The sequence below is a fragment of the Triticum aestivum genome, chromosome 4D (genome assembly GCF_018294505.1).
Source record: "Triticum aestivum cultivar Chinese Spring chromosome 4D, IWGSC CS RefSeq v2.1, whole genome shotgun sequence".
NCBI classification, from domain to species: domain Eukaryota; kingdom Viridiplantae; phylum Streptophyta; class Magnoliopsida; order Poales; family Poaceae; genus Triticum; species Triticum aestivum.
Window position 1 is genome coordinate 301,374,044 of NC_057805.1, and position 14,932 is coordinate 301,388,975.

Below are 14,932 nucleotides of genomic sequence, written 5' to 3' on the forward strand. Positions count from 1 at the left end.
AAAACAGAAAAGGAAAAGAAAAGAAAATACAAAGGCAGAAGACAAAAGAAAAAAAGAAGAAACCCCCGTTCCCCCTGGGCCGAAGGGCCCAACTAGCCAACTACCAGCCTGCCCGACCGGCCCAGCCGGCCCAGCCCGCCTCCCTCGGTCGCTCCCTCCCCTTCCCTGTTCCCCCGACCAGGGTTGGAACAGGGGCGCGTCCCCGCCGGACCCCCCTCGCCGGCGTCGAGGAGGGGGTAAGGTCGCCACGCCCCCGCCTCCTCGGTTCCTCCTCCCACTCACCCTGCTCTCGCCCTCGGTCACTGCGCCTCTCCCTCTCCCCTCAGATCCACGCCGCTCCCTCCTTCCCCACCGCATTCGAGCGCCACCGCCGCCATGGCTCCGGCCTAGCCACGGCCACCGTGCCCACCTCGCCGCTCCACTGTGTCCCCATGGTCCGCCGTCGTCCGCTGCTTCGACTGGTGAACCCCGTTGGAGCTCGGAGCCACCGCAACGCCCACGCCACCGCCGCCTTCCTCCTCTGCTCCGACAAGCTTCGCCGCCACTCTTCACCAACTCCGGCGATGACTCTGCAGCTACTAAACCCCCCAAGGGCCACCGTGTGTGCCGCTTGGTGAGCCCCCGCTTCCTCCTCGCTCTCGCGCGCCTCCTAGCTAGCTCGCCCGCCGTCGCCCGAGCGCGTTGCCGCCGACGAGCTCGGCGCCGTGGCCATGGTCGCCTTCACATGCGGCCGAGCGCCGCATCGTGCTCCTGGGGTTCCTAGGAGCCCAACGCGCCTGCGCACGCTCCCTCCCGTGCCTCCTAATGCCGTCCCCGATGAGCGCCCGAACGCATCACCGCGGAGCTCGCCGCCGGCAACGCTCCGGTGACCTTTTGGTCACGGGCTCAATCCCGTTGCACTCCCCACACCGCGTAGAAACTCCCCAGCCTCTCCGTTTGCTCGCTTGCGCGCCGCATCTCCATTTTCGTCGAACACCCGTGCACATCGCCGCCTCCGCCGCTCGCCGGCGCCAATTCTGGCCAAGTCCGGCGATGCTACGGCCACCACTGGACGCGGCACTGTGAGCTCGTTCGAACGAACCTAGCCCCGCTCCTCCCCGAGCCCCGTAGTGCGATTCTGGCCAACTCCGGCGAGGGGCCGCCGTTGTTTTGGTCGCCGGAGTCGCTCCAGCGCCGGCCGCCGACATGGCCTGCCACTGGGGTCCAGCAGGGTCACTGCCTGGTGGCCCCAGGAGCCCGGTTGGCCCAGTTGACTGGGTCAACTGCTGACTGGGTTGCCCAGTGAGACTGACGTGCGGGTCCCACCTCTTAATCCTCTAATTAAAACATTTTAATAATTAAAACTAATTAGTTTAGTTAATTAGGCACTGACAGGTGGGCCCAGTAGTTTTACTAACTAAATTTAGATTAGTTTGAACTCTGTTTAACCCACTGTCTATGACAGGTGGGTCCCCCCGTGTCAGTTTTGACCAGTCAACCGTACTGTTGACTGCTGATGTCACTCATACGTCATGCTGACGTCATATTCCTTTTCTGTTAATTTAAGTAATTCCAGAAAATGGTTCAATCTTTAGAAAATCATATAAAATAATCCGTAACTCTGATGAAAATACTTTCTACATGAAAGTTGCTCAAAACGATGAGACGAATCCGAATATGCAGCCCGTTCGTCCGCCACACATCCCTAACCTATCGAACTCGCAACTTTCCCCCTCCGGTTCATTTGCCCGAAAACGCGAAACACCGGGAATACTTTCCCGGATGTTTCCCCCCTTCGCCGGTATCACCTACTACCGCGATTGGGCACACCTAGCATCACGCTTTGTCATGTCATGCATCGCCATGCATTTGTTTGCATTGTATTTATTGTTTCTCCCCCCTCTTCTCTCGCTAGACACCGAGACTGACTCCGCTGCTACCCAGTACGACTACGGTGTTGACGACCCCTCCTTCTCGGCTGAGCTTCCAGGCAAGCCCCCCTTTGATCACCAGATATCGCCTATTCTACTCTCTACTGCTTGCATTAGAATAGTGTAGCATGTTACTGCTTTCCGTTAATCCTATCCTGATGCATAGCCTGTCCTTGCTACTACTATTGTTACCTTTACCTGCAATCCTACATGCTTAGTATAGGATGCTAGTATTCCATCTATGGCCCTACATTCTTGTCGTCTGCCATGCTATACTATCGGGCCGTGATCACTCGGGAGGTGATCATGGGTATATACTTATATACATGATATATGATACCTGTCGTGACTAAAGTCGGGTCGGCTCGTAGGAGTACCCGCGAGTGGATCTTTGTGGCGAAGCGACAGGGTAGGTTGAGACCGCCTAGGTGAGAGGTGGCCCTGGCCCTGGTCGGTGTCCGCGGTTACATCAATTAACATGTTTAACAAGATCTTGGTATTTGATCTGAGTCTGGCCATTTGGTCTATACGCACTAACTAACTACGTGGGAAAGTTATGGGCACTCGACGTCGTGGTATCAGCCGAAGCCTTCGTGACGTCAGCGACTGAGCGGCACGTGCCGCATTGGACCGTAAGCTCGCACTTGTATTAAGGGGGCTAGGTCTGCTTCCGGCCGCGTACGCAACGTGCAGGTGTGCAATGGGCGATGGGCCCAGACCCCTGCGCACATAGGATTTAGACCGTCATGCTGACCTCTCTGTTGTGCCTAGGTAGGGCTGCGACGTGTTGATCTTCCGAGGCCGGGCATGACCCAGAAAAGTGTATCCGGCCAAATGGGATCGAGCGTGTTGGGTTATGTGGTGCACCCCTGTAGGGAAGTTTATCTATTCGAATAGCCGTGTCCCTCGGTAAAAGGACGACCCGGAGTTGTACCTTGACCTTATGACAACTAGAACTGGATACTTAATAAAACACACCCTTCCAAGTGCCAGATATAACCCGGTGATCGCTCTCTAACAGGGCGACGAGGAGAGGATCGCCGGGTAGGATTATGCTATGCGATGCTACTTGGTGAATTTACCATCTACTCTCTTCTACATGCTGCAAGATGGAGGAGGCCAGAAGCGTAGTCTTCGACAAGATTAGCTATCCCTCTCTTATTCTGGCATTCTGCAGTTCAGTCCACCGATATGGCCCTTTACACATATACCCATGCATATGTAGTGTAGCTCCTTGCTTGCGAGTACTTTGGATGAGTACTCACGGTTGCTTTTCTCCCTCTTTTCCCCCTTTCCCTTCTACCTGGTTGTCGCAACCAGATGCTGGAGCCCAGGAGCCAGACGCCACCGTCGACGACGACTCATACTACACTGGAGGTGCCTACTACTACGTGCAGGCCGCTGACGACGACCGGGAGTAGTTAGGAGGATCCCAGGCGGGAGGCCTGCGCCTCTTTCGATCTGTATCCCAGTTTGTGCTAGCCTTCTTAAGGCAAACTTGTTTAACTTATGTCTGTACTCAGATATTGTTGCTTCCGCTGACTCGTCTATGATCAAGCACTTGTATTCGAGCCCTCGAGGCCCCTGGCTTGTATTATGATGCTTGTATGACTTATTTATGTTTTAGAGTTGTGTTGTGATATCTTCCCATGAGTCCCTGATCTTGATCGTACACGTTTGCGTGCATGATTAGTGTACGATTGAATCGGGGGCGTCACAAACCCACTGCTCACTGATGTGAAAAGTCGTCGACTGGTGTTTTCCCATGGTGAAAACCAAAAGATTCACCCCGCTCCTCGGCTGGCTCCCTCCGCCTTCCCGTAGATTGCATTGCCTTTCAGCCGTTTCTCCCACTTTGCTTCCTCTCCCCATTGCTTCTACATGGTGCCATGGCGGCGTAGCAGATCACGGAGTCTGAGGTCAGGCGCCTGACATGGGAGCTCCAGGCCAAGGATGCGGAGCTCAAGGCCAAGGATGTGGAGCTCCGTGAGCTCAAGGAGGAGAGGAGTGCCATGCTCCTCCGTTATGTGCGGGAGTTCACAGAGCTTCAAAAGCGGTAGGCGTCCACCACAAAGATGCTCAAGGCGTCGGTGGCGTTGCTGCAGAAAGCGGGAGATACGATAAGCTGTCAGGGGAGCCGGCTGGAGCGCGAGCGGGCCGATCATGACGAGGTCCAGGATCGCCTCAGCCACTTGGTGGACCAAGTTGCCACGCATGTGTTGCGGCTACGCGATGCCTACCGTCGTGCCAGCGTGACCATGATGGCCGTCGGGCTAAACCCGTTCGACCACCCCATCAACTTCACCGAGCTGCGGCTTCCTGACCTGGTCTCCTTCTTCACCTATATCTCCGAGGAGCTGAGCCGTCTCCGCGCGATGGTGGGGGCGGAGCTGGACAAGGAGGGGTTGCGGGCTGCCGTCGCCGTTGCCGGGAGAATCCTCTCAGGGCTCCGTCACCGGTATCCATTCATGCCATTGGACGCCATCTTTGACGAGCTGGCTCCCGTCGACCGAGAGCGGGCTCTGCGGGCGGTTGCACCCTACATCACCAACGTCGTGCGCCTCGAGAAGCAGAGGGACTTCGGTGGTGTTTAGGCGTCCTCTGCATGGGCATGTCCATGTCTCGGCGCAACATGACCGTTGGATCAAACTCAGACGATGCAGATCGGTCACTGTGGCACAAAGCGTGTGGGTGTGTTTGGTTGCATTCTCATCTCAATATAGTTGTTCCCTCTTCGCGTATTTGTGTTAACCTACTAGTGTGGACTCATCCACCCTTCATGTACTCTGCCAAACACCCAAAAGTGGGTCGAGAAGGGAACTTTTGCTCCCATCCTGTGCACCCTTCATACACCCTGGCTAACACCGATTCGTGCTTCATATGGTTCAAGTTTCGTGGAGTACTGTAGCACCGTACTCTCCGTGCGCTGTAGACCTAGTACTTTTAACATTGATCTCACCGTTCATTCTCGACCGGACAGTCAAAAAAGCGGTACTATGTTACATTACTGTTCATATAGTTGACATACACACGACATCATTTGTTGTCGTCATATCTTACTACGCTAGCAACAATATTATGTAGTACTGACGTATGAACCACTGCACATGCCTAGTAGTAGGAGCACTGTGTATGTTCAAGTGGCTGCCGTGTTTTGCACTCCTCCGTCGTAAGAGTGGAAACGCTTGCTGTAATCATTTTTTTCTTCAAAAAAACAGTGGACATGCTCTACCGTGCGGATCCTCCTCAACGTTCATCGGGAACCTTGCTACTCACTTTCTCCGACGTGTGGGACAGCCAGCATCAGGGTCCACCAGCCATGCACTAAATTAGTCCATAGTAGAGTGCCCAACTGCATGGTAGACTACCCCGATCGGAGCGCCGTAGTAATGCCCAATGAGCCGTCAAATCACAAAACCCCCTCCTTTCCAGCAGTAAGTTGGACGGACGAACCAACCATCATTTCACTCTTCTCTCTCAGCTTCCTCTCTTGAAGAAAACCCCCACTCGCTTCTCCCTCATCTTGTTCCTCATTTCTTCAAGAAAACCCCGACTTGCTTCTGCCATTGTTTTTCTCTCCCCAAAGAAGGAAAGGTGAGCGCATCAATGGTGTTGATTCTGGCCAAGGCCCGGTCTTGCAACCCCGAGACTGATCCTATAACTCCCTCTCTATTCTTCTTTTGGGTTTGTGATTATGGTTTCTTTTCTTCTATTTCTATTTGACAGTTTCTTGATGGACGCTGGCCAAAACCATCGAGGCTCATGGTACAAAGAAGCGCAAGCACCCCGCCGAGACTACCGCAAACAAGATCAAAGCCATCGCCCTGTCCAAGCCCCCCTCTCCGGGATCCCTCATTAAGCAAGTCCAAGTAATATCTCTTGACGATCTTTTTCTCGATCTTGATCGTGTTTTTTCATCTAACACGTAGTACTAGTACTAGAACTTTCTGGGTGATCTTGCATGTGATTTTTGTGTGCCAAATGACGGTTCTAAATTCCTCTTTTGACCAAAACATGCGAGAGGTTGACACTGATTTCTTATAGATTACTTTCAACTACTTTATGAACATCAATGCTACCTTTGAAGAGGGTATATTTGCCTCAGTAACTTGTGTTATGGATATTGCAAGTAATCCCTCTGCTCTCATGCCTTTGAAGACATGTTCTAGTGTCTTTGTTCACTCATTTCTGTGCGTATATGTAGTCATATATGGAGTAAAATATCAAAAATCATCTTATATTTCTGAACGGAGGTAGTAATAAAATATCTGGTTTATGTTTGAATTAGAACCAGGTCCACGGTGGAGATGAAGTTCTCAAAGTCATGCCGTGTGAACTGGAAGACCCGAGGATGAGTTCTACTGCTAAACTATCCAGCTGTTGTGTCCTTGTCGCCACGTGTCCTGAACTAGTGTTTTCCTGTAGCATTGTTGTCAGGCGTGTTCTCGAGGCTGCACTTGACCACAACAATTTACTGGCTGTGCCTTCGATTACGAAGGGTGTGGTTCTTGTAAAGCTTCCCGACAAATCTGATGCGGCCTGTCTTCATCGTCATGTTTATGAGTGGAAAGACCACTCTGTTAGGTTCTCCAAGGTTGACGAGATGGTGATGGTGCAGGTAGACATCTCTCACGAAGTCCATGGCCTAGTCAGTTATGCGAGGTTTATCCCGTATGTCTGTGGCAAGAAATAGTTTGCAGAGTTTACTTAGTGCAACTTTGCTTGTCTGTAGTAAGTACTATTGTTCAGTACTTGGTTTGTGTTTGTGAACCCTTTATTGTTTAGTACTGCCGCTTTTGGTGTGTGGTGAGTCCTGAGAACAGTCTATGTTAATGTCTGTCCACTCAATTCAGTCTGTATATTTTGAAGTATCCAGATCATCTTTTTTGTGAGGATGGTTTATCAATTATGGTTACACTCCAATATCTGTATGCATTGCAGGGTTTATCGCACCCACCAGGATTTCCAGTCCCATGGATGTTCGGTCCATACGATTTGTCACGATCTTTGGACTATCCTGCTTGTGGGAGTAGGCGGGGGCCCTGCATGCCACGCGTAGTTGGACTATCAATCTTCTGTTTAGTACTTCAACATAGTGATTTCCTGGTAAGGATTCACTCGTGTCACATCAAGTAAATCTTATTGATTTATTGTCTAAATCTTATTGATTTAGTGTCATGTTTTCTTTCTTTTTCTGCAATTTTACGATGCAGGTTTTGCCATGTGACATTCATCACAGAATAAACCGTTTGGTTTGCTCTACGATGGATATTTTTGCAGGTTTCACTTCTTATGCCGTGTCAGTAACGAAGGCACTGTCCATCACTTATATTATTGGAAAAAATTGGATCAGTCTGTTGTCTGAGTACAAGCTGAATCCCTATGATGAACTACGGTTTGGTTTAACAAACATGCCACAATTAGTCCTTCTCGCGTTTAAAAGAAATGAAGAAAAAAACTGGATCACGGTCACGGAGCCTACTCAAGTTAGAAAGTTGATCCTAGCATACCAGACACGATCACCGCTGTCTCGCACATCGGTACCACCTTCAGCAACGGATCGAGCACCGGCAGTTGCTCTAGCACTGACAGCGGCAGCAGCTTAGTCTGATCTAGCTGAGGATTGGGCACCGACCGCGTCAGCGGATCAGGCTGATCTACCGGAGGATCGGGCATCGACACAGGCACCTGCTCCGACACCGGCACCAGCTCTACAAGGATCACCATCCCCGGCAATAGCAGCGGCACTACCAGTCGCACCGGCACGGGCACCAGCAATGGCTTCAGCACCTGCACCAACACTTGCACTTGCATCTGCTCCGGCCCGTGTAGCGGCAACGGAACCAGCAGTTGCACCGGCAACAGACTGGGATGCAGTTCGCACTTCATATACCAAAGTCCTTACAAAAACCAACATGTCCACCTTCTTGGTAAGCATTGGCCGCCCAAGTGCTTTGTTCTTTTTTCTTTCCATGTTGTTTCACATGATTCACTATGTTGATCTAACTGTTTGTGTATGTCTTCTTGTTTGCAAACAGAGAATTCCTAGAGCAACGAGGGAGTCGTTCAACAATCTGGGCAACCGTGGCCAAGTTTCTTTTACCATGCGCAGCCTTGGTGTGAATGAACCTACTCAATATACCGTAAGTACAAAGGATGGTCGCATGATGATTGATGCTAAAGGATGGTCAAGGTTTAAATCTAAATCATATCTTGCGGTAGGGGATGATGTCAAAATTGAACTTTCTCGGCAAGGAGAGTTGGTCCAAATCAACGTTGAAATTCTTCAGTAGCAGCACGCAACTACCGAACTGATCTATCCTCCAAGAGATTTTGATGTAATAATCTGGCATGGTGAAACAAGTGTCCTGTGTGTATAAGTAGTAAGACATTATTATTTGTCACATGGTATATCGTTGATAGAATTGCAACTCTGATTGCTGGTTAGGAACTGTCGTTCGATTTCATTCTAACAGCTGTCGTGCTTTACTCAATTTTGTGTATTCGCCTTGCGACCGCATCTAAAACCAGCACCATACCGATCGCTTGCAATATGAAAAGCGCTGGGGTAGAACACATGGGCCCCCAAACATGCAGGACCACCGGCCTGTGGCCCAAAGTCCAGAACCGTGAGCCTGTCTGAGTATTATGTTCTCAGCTAAACCCCCATAATGCCCGTGCGTTGCATGTAACATTAAGATGCATTTGTATGAGTATTTTATCTTGTGAGAGAAAAGTATGAACGAGGGAAGGCCTTATCTGCAAATGTGGAGAGGTGTGTGGGTACCTTTTTGCAAAATTGCCATAGTTCCCTTCCTATCCGTCGGATATAAATCGGACGGCCTATATTGCAGGATGGCAGGCACACCATCATCACCAACTCGTCTATACTGTGTTAAAAAAAACTCTGTTTTTTATAACTATATATGTTATATATATTCCCCTTGATTTTTCTTATGTATAAAGTTGTGATATAAAATATTTTTATATTTCTTTACAGAGGGAGTATCTCTCTGTCAAAAATATATTTATGTGTAACTAGTTACTCCTGTCTTTCTACTTCCTTTCGCTGATATGTGGGGCATCCGGCAATGGGGTCCACGTGCCATATGCACCAAATTAGAGTGCACAACTGCACGGTAGACACACCCCGGTCGTAGCGCCGCAGTAATGCCCAATGAGCCGTCAAATCATAAAAACCCCCACCTTTCCAACTTTAGCAGTAAGCTGGACGGACGAAGCAGCAATATTTCACTGGGCCTGAATCCCCTTCTCCCTCGTCTACTTGTTCAGAGAAAACCCCCGCTCGGCGATTGCATAGGGTTTTCTCATGGAGAACCTGGTACGAATTCTTCATCCATCCCCGATAAATCCAAGTCCCTTGGTCGCGGGTAATCCTAGGATGGCAACCGCCGCCGTTGATGCATTTTTCTTCCTACTGAATCTAGTGTGTTTCATTTGCAGTGCCCAAAGTGCGAGGACCCTACAGGTTTCTGCGCCCTCGGCGAGACGCCACACTTGTTCCTTCTCATCCTAGCACATGATTTTAAAACACGCACAGTATGTTCTTAGAATCCTCTTTTCTATCCGGGAGGGTGGGTTTTTTTGAACATGCTGTCGACTAATTTGGAAATTTGGATTGCTATATTTGGATAAAAGGTACTAGTACCATGGTCAACACTGACATGAAGGAGGAAATTATTTCTAGATTTGGATAGGGAATATATTGTGTTCTCATATTATTTTTCCTGCAGTGCATTCCTTGCTCTGCCAGAACACATGTACTCAAGATGCTCGGCCTTGCCATAACTGAATACACCAGTTTAATGGTCACAGTGAAGACAAGCCATGGATATAAGTTCTGAGTTGGGTTCATGAACCAAGAAGATTGCTGCTTATTTATGGCCGAACTTGGATAAACTTTCTCAAGTGTTACAGACTGAAAGTTGGCCCACGAATGTTGATGGAAATAGCAGAACCCGGTCTCATCTTCACTGCGATCTTCCACCCCGACGTCGTTCCAATTGTTCATCCATGTTAGTTTTGTATCTGGTTCTTGCTTGTTGCCTCGATTACTTCTTAATCCACCTATTCTGTCTAACTAATCACAATTTAACTTTAGAAGTAGCAACGAATCTCTCACGAAGATGCTACTTCTAACTAATATTTTCTTATAATTGGTGGCACGTGTAGGTTTTTTCAGAGTTAAGCAGGCTACTCATTTGTTATTCTGTAAGAACTCGGCTGTTACTGATGGCATTGAAGGACTGGGACGACATCCACAAGTTCCTACACTTTATTGATCGTCTTGAGGTCCTTGTGGGGCGTTTCAATGGTGGAAGGCCACGTGGGATATGTGTGACACTGCTGCACTCGTTGAATAGGTCCAACTGTGTCAAGAAACTTATGGTACGAGCTGTTTTCTGTTATATATGTTGTTCATAAACTCTTGCTTATACATGGTTTACAGTTGTGATCTTCTTGAAACAGAAACTGCCCAGTTCTATTGTTCCTATACAGATGCCTGACCATGGTCAGGTCAGACTTGCGCTTGGTCACAACATGATGTTTATGTCGACCTACTCCATTCCCATTGGAGGTGAAAAGATACTTATTCATGGGTGGTCTCAAATAATGAAGTCCCGTCCATCTTGGAGAATAGGACAGAAGATTATGTTCCTGCTTTTTCATGGCTCTAAAGCGAATATACTGTTTATTGACCACATTGCGAGATGAAGCCGCTTTCAGAAGGTTGTGGATGCGCGGGGTGGCGCCTGGGCCTTGTCCTGGGGCTTGGCGGCCTCACCCTTGGTTAGCTGTAGGCAAAGTAGCACTATTCGAGGCGTGTTTTGTACGGTTGAACCTGTATAAGTACTCATACTGCTTTCAGCTATGGTTGTTAAGTGCCCCTGCTGGTTTCAGTTAAGGTTGTTAAGTACTCCTGCTGCTTTTACAGTCTGTCGTGTTTCTTCAGTCCTGTCTTCCTCCAGCCGCCAAAACCAAACTAGCGCCGACGGGGCCGCCTGCTTCCGCCTCCCACGGCTGGCTGCGCCTCAGCGCATGCATCACCGCCCCACCGTCTCCTAAATCGTTAACGCAGACGTCAGAGGCCTCGCCGTCGTCCTCCGCGTGCTTTGGTGCGCTCGCCGCGGCGCCGCCCTCTTGCGTTGTCAACATGGTTAACAAACAACACGAATCGGCAGAGGACTGTACATGGAGAGGATGACAGTAGGGGCCCACCATGTCCATGGCCAGACGCAAGGAAGTTCCTCATTTTTTTGTTATATATACTCCATTGTCAGCGTATGGAAAAAGAAAATACTTCCTCCTAGTGGTTTCCTGACATCTGGGACCCACGACATTGTCAGCGTATAGTCAATAGACAAGAGAACAACACCACAAGATCGGCTGACACCTGGGACGTAGCTGCTCGAGCAGCATTTTTTTGTTATTGTTGAGACGGAGCAGGGTTTCAACTGGGTTGTGGCCCGTCTAGCCCAGGCTTATATTTTATGTTCACCATATGACCAGCCTGGCTATTTTTTATTTGTGAAAATGAGCCCAGTTTATTTTTTCTGAAGAATACCCAATCCAGGCCTACTTATTTTTCTACGCCCTGATGGGCTGTAACTCTTTCAAGACGCCTGCAAATCTTGAAAGTAATATGAAATGGGTTGTAAATATAAAAACAGATGACAAATTGGCAATTAGTTTATAATTTCTGAATTTTTTCACATTTTCAGATTCCTATTTCACTGGGCTTTAACCTAATTTAAATATATCTTCAAAGTACTTTAAATCTGGCTCGACATTTCGGTATTAAAAATAGTTTGGAACCCACAGAAATATGCGAAATTTCGTTTAAATTTTTAACCCTGGCCCTGGCCAACAAAAAAACGGACTGCACTAAATTGCATAAGAAGTTGCAATGAGATATATATAAATTATTAAAAAAATAGGGAATGGTCTGACTTGTGGGCCTATTAAGTTGACGCGTATGCAAGATTTTTTTACTTATTATATACGTCAACAAACGATTCTAGAAGACGTAACCGTTGGATGTCAATCCAACGGCCGTCGTGTTTCTTCAATCTCTGATCTTCTTGCTCCAGCCGCCAAATCCAGCGCCGGCGGGGCCGCCTGGTCCCACCTCCCGTGGCCGGCTGTGCTGTCGCGCAGGACTCATATCCCCCTACTACTCCCACCACTGGCCAGGCCATCGCTCTACTCACCCACATCCCACCACTGTTGTGGCTTCGCCGCCTCCGGGTCATTCCATTCCTGGGTCTCGCCCTCGTCCATCGTGCTGGTGTTCTCGGCACAGCGTGGTCAATGTTGTCAACAAACAACAACATCGAAAGAGGGATGTACATGGAGAGGCTGACAGTTGGAACCCACATGGTCCATGGCCGCACGCAAGCAAGTACCTCCTTATTACGCCAAAAAGAATGAATACTCCCGCTGACAGGTCGGACCCACCAGCTATATCTTCGCACGCAAGGAAGTGCCTCCTTATTACGCACAAAAAATGAATACCCCCCTGCTAGCTGGGACCCACCACAGTGGGAGCCTGACTTGTGGGCCTACTAAGTTGACCCGGACGGAGGGCTTTGTCAACTTAGTCAACAAACGATTCTATCACCAGTGACCGTTGGATTGTTAACATCCAACGGTCGTCCTGCTTCTTCAACCTCTGATTTTCTTGCTCCAGTCGTCCAAACCACCGCGTGCTCTTGCCTCCCGTGGCCGGCTATGCTGCCGCGGAGGCCTCACCGCCCCCTACTACTCCCATCGCTGGCCAGGCCTTGCGGCGATGACAGCCTCACACCGAAGCCGAACTAGTGAACCCTCGTACTCCTCTCCGCGTGGGCATCCACTGCCGCGTCTTCCCCAGCTCCGCGTCGTCCCCTTCCTAGGCCTCGCCATCGTCCACCGCCCTGGTGCTCTCGGCGCAGCGTGGTCAACGTGGTCAAGGAACGACTTCCATCGGAAGAGTACTGTACGTGGAGAGGCTGACAACTGGGTCCACAGCCGCAGCAAGGAAGTGCCTCCTTATTACGCGAAAAATAATGATTCCTCCACCTGACAGTAGAGACCCATCGGACGGGCCACCGTATTTCGCGAAAAAATGTTTCCCCCTGACTGCTGGGACCCACCAGCTATATCTTCACACGCAAGGAAGTGCGTCCATATTACGGGCAAAAAAATGATTCGCCCCCTGACTGCTGGGACTCACCAGCTACATCTTCGCACGCAAGGAAGTGCCTGACAGTCAGGACCCACCTGGTCGAAGCGTACGTAGCATTGTCATTCTAGTCGTGAATGTGTACGTACATAGTGGTCGATGTAGAGGCGCGCGCGTGTCATAGTAGAGGCGCGCACGTAGCATGTACACGTACGTACATCGGCCAGGGTGCAAGAAAGTATATACGGCCACGTACGTACATACGGGAGGGGTCTCGAACGCCTACTCGTGCATACGTATGGCCAGGGCTCATGTACATGGCTGGGTCGGAACGGAGAAGCTGCGCCGTCCTCGTGATCATGGGGAGGCAACCGGCTGGGTCGGAATGGTGCGTCGTCGTGTTCATCGGGAGCCAACCGGCTTGGACGGAATAGCCGATGGGAACGAGGCCTGGCGTACCACAGAACGGAGGAAACATCCTTGTGTTCAACCGGCCACGGTCGAAACGGGATCCTGTTCATCGGGAGGGGTCTGTCATACCGCAAAACGGAGGAAACGGACTTCTCTTGGACCTCCTACGGTGGAAACGGGGTCCTGTTGATCGGGAGGGGTGTGGCGTACCGCAAAACGGAGGAAACGGACTTGTGTTGGAGCGCTACGGTCGAAAGGGGGGTCCTGTTCATCGGGAGGGGTGTGGCGTACCACAAAACGGGACTCCACGGGATACTGTTCATCTCCACTGTCGACTGCCTCCACGGCCTCCTGTTCATCCACCGTCGACCTCCTCCAGCCTCCACCTGCGACTTTTCATCCATGGGCTCCTGTTCATCCAGCCTCCACAGTGCGCTCCTCCACCGGCTACTGTTCAACTAGCCCTCTCCACGGTGTCCTATTCAACCACCCCTCCAGGGGGTATTGTTCATCTAGCCCTCTCCACGGTGTCCTATTCAACCACCCCTCCACGGGCTATTGTTCATCTAGCCCTCCACCGGCTACTGTTCAACTAGCCCTCCACGGGGTTGTCCTGTTCATCCAGCCCTCCACGGGGTCCTATTCATCCACCCCTCCATGGGGTCCTATTCATCCACCGGCTCGATCGATCGGGGTCCTGTTCATCCAGCGGCAACGGCCTCTACTACCACGGGGTCCTGTTCATCCAACCCCCGCCGGGAACTGTTCATCCAACCCCCCCAACAATGCTCACTGTTCATCCAGAGGCAGCATCGATCGGCTTCAGTTAGCAGCAGTAGCGAAGGAATCACACGGGTTCAGTTAACAACAAGGGATCGATCGATCACTCGGGTTCAGTAACGCGTAACCTGCAGTGCAATCGCTCGGGTTCAGTTAGAGCCCAACGCCTCGCTCGGGTTCAGTTAGAGCCCAACGCCTCGCGCACACGCGCGTACGTACGAGAGAAACGCGCATCGCTCGGCCCCCAACCACCCACCGTAACTGGGAACTCCCCCGATATTTTCCTCGCCCTCGCTTCTACCATGGTTTTTTCCGTCATGGACGGCCCAAAGAATGTCATGCAGCTGCGTCTCCGGCCCGCCCAGGACGAAAAGCCCATTTTCTGTCATGATTTTTTGTCATAGAAGTAGGACCCCACCACATCTATGATGATACCGGGTTTTGTCACAATTATCGTCATAGAAGTGTCATAAGCATGACAGGAAAAAAATTCGTTCGGCCCAAAATGTCACGGTTGTGTCTTTTTTTGTAGTGAGTGTTTAGGCGAAGCCCTGCGTCGGTAACTTCATCATCACCGTCGCCACGCCATCGTGCTAACGGAACTCTCCCTCATCCTTAGCTGGATCAAGAGCTCGAGGGACGTCAT